This window comes from Curcuma longa, chromosome 4, assembly GCF_044706935.1.
Source record: "Curcuma longa cultivar G26 ecotype Majalengka, Jawa Barat chromosome 4, ITB_CL_G26_1.1, whole genome shotgun sequence".
In the NCBI taxonomy this organism is placed as follows: Eukaryota; Viridiplantae; Streptophyta; class Magnoliopsida; order Zingiberales; family Zingiberaceae; genus Curcuma; species Curcuma longa.
In genome coordinates this window covers 4,180,705-4,183,027 of record NC_133864.1, presented here as the reverse complement: position 1 = coordinate 4,183,027, position 2,323 = coordinate 4,180,705, and positions in this window count along the sequence as shown.

Below are 2,323 nucleotides of genomic sequence, written 5' to 3'. Positions count from 1 at the left end.
GGCTTCGCTGCTTCTTCGGTGCCGAGTGCAAAATGTACGCCCTTGCGCGACTGCTATGGTGTAGATAAAAGCAGGGCCGGTGCTCCGTCACAACTGTCATGGAGGTTGTGTGTCGCTGGCGGCGGCGAACAGGTGTACAACTGTGGCCTCATGCCGACACGTCGCCGAAGGGAGGAGGATCAGCGGTGCGGTGTCGCGTTGCGGAATCCAAAAGCAACGTGGGGCTTCCACGCGGCGGCAACTGCAGTGTATTTTGTCGCGACGCCAGGCGTCAGGATCCTGCCGCGCGCAGCTTTATAGAAACCGGGAACATGATCAGCACGGATGGCGTTATACCTGGTACAGAAGCCAAAAGAACGTTTTTATTTTTTGATATTAATAAAGTGGTACCTATTCCATCATAATCCATGTAGAGTTATTCCACGGTCTCCGATATATTATTTTATTTTTTTATTTAAATTTTAAATCGATCAAATATATTATAAAAATTAAAAATCATAATTATTATACATATTGATACGGATGGTCAAAATGATGTGGCTTTTCTGTGGACCAAGTTCATAAGTCTTTTGATGGTTGCGATCTAGGCTGAAGTGTCTAACACAAGTCAACATAACCTTCATTTCATTAGTGGCCCGAGCTCGAGCCATGTTAAGGGAATTGTGTGAGTTCAGACCATGCCTCTCCAATGGATCCCTAGGACTGCACCAAGGGTATTCGTTTCAACCGATCCTGTCTCGGCCATCTTCGTCTTAGTCGACCCGTCGCAGTCATCTTCGTCTCGGCCAACTTTGTCTTGGTTATCTTCGTCTTTGTCTTGGCCAACCTCATCTCGGCTATTTTCGTCTTCATCTCGATCGACCTCGTTTGGGCTATTTTTGTCTTTGTCTCGATCGACCTCGTCTTGACTATTTTCGTCTCAACCCACCTTGTCTCGGCTATCTTCCTCTCGACCCACCTTGTCTCAGCTATCTTGGTTTCGACCGACCCCGTCTCGCCCATCTTCGCCTCGACCGAACCCGTCTCGGTGATCTTCGTCTCCGCCGACCCCGTCTTTGCCATCTTCATCTTCGCCTCGGCCGACCTTGTCTCGGCCATCTTCACCTTGGGCGACCCTGTTCTTCGTCTCGGCCGACCCCCGTCTCGGCTATCTCTGTCTTAGCTATCTTCGTCTCAGCCAACCCCGTCTCGGCTATCTCCGTCTTAGTTATCTTTATGCCGGCCAACCCCGTCTCGACTATCCTCGTCTTGGCTGATTCTGTTTTGGCTATCTTCGTCTCGGCGACCCCCGTCTCGGTTGACCTTGTCTCGGCTATCTTCGTCTCGGCTGACTTTGTCTCGGCTATCTATTGCTTGGGACAACATTGATGTGGGCATTTCAAGTCTGCAATCTTAGCCACCTCGCTACGCTCCGAGTCATCTTGGGTCCTGGCCTTGAGCCTCTAACACACTAGCCTGGTGTGCAGCCGTCTAAAGGACCTGCCTACAAGCAACCTATGTTTGGCCCCCTCTAATACCCTCCCTTTTGCGTCGCCATACAGAGGGTGTATTAGGTCGTCAGACCTGGTCTCCCGCTATACCCTCAACCCTATACATAACGCCAAAAGGAGCATGCCGGTGTCAAACTCGTTCCTCTCCGATGCCCTTTCCTTGTATATATAGCCAAAAAAGAAGGGGAATGGAGAAGAATTTCCTTCTATGGCAGGCAGCCACATACGAAGAGGGGGACGTCACCCTACTCCACGAGGAGAATCTCAGAGTAGGCTATAAGAGGACTAGCTTATCTCCAGGTTCGCGGTTCGATTTTTAAAACTCCACTTCTCTGACTACTAGCCTTCGTTCTCGTTCACCTCATTCTCATTGGAATCCTAACTTGAGCGTAGGAGTGGCTTGCCGGGACTCCCCCGGCGCCAGTCTAACCTCGCTTTTCAAGTGTGTTTCAGGTTCGACTTCGACCCAGCTCTTTGGCTCAATCCAAAGGGCATCTTCGCGTGGTCCAAGGATCGTCTGCATTGGATAGTTTATTGATTGATGACTTGACCATCCACAATATTTGATTAAAACACATATTATAATAATTACGTTTGCATAATGGATACAATATATATATAATTTATGAAAAAATATTTATATTATGATGGATATGATTTAATAATTATTCCATCACATATTTAATCATCTTTATTTATTATTTATATTGTAATAAATATAAAATTATAACAAGCATTTGAATTATTCATCTAATATTTAACAATTATAAAATTATAATTATTACAATATATAATTTTATAATAATTTAATCAAATTACTATAAAATTATTAT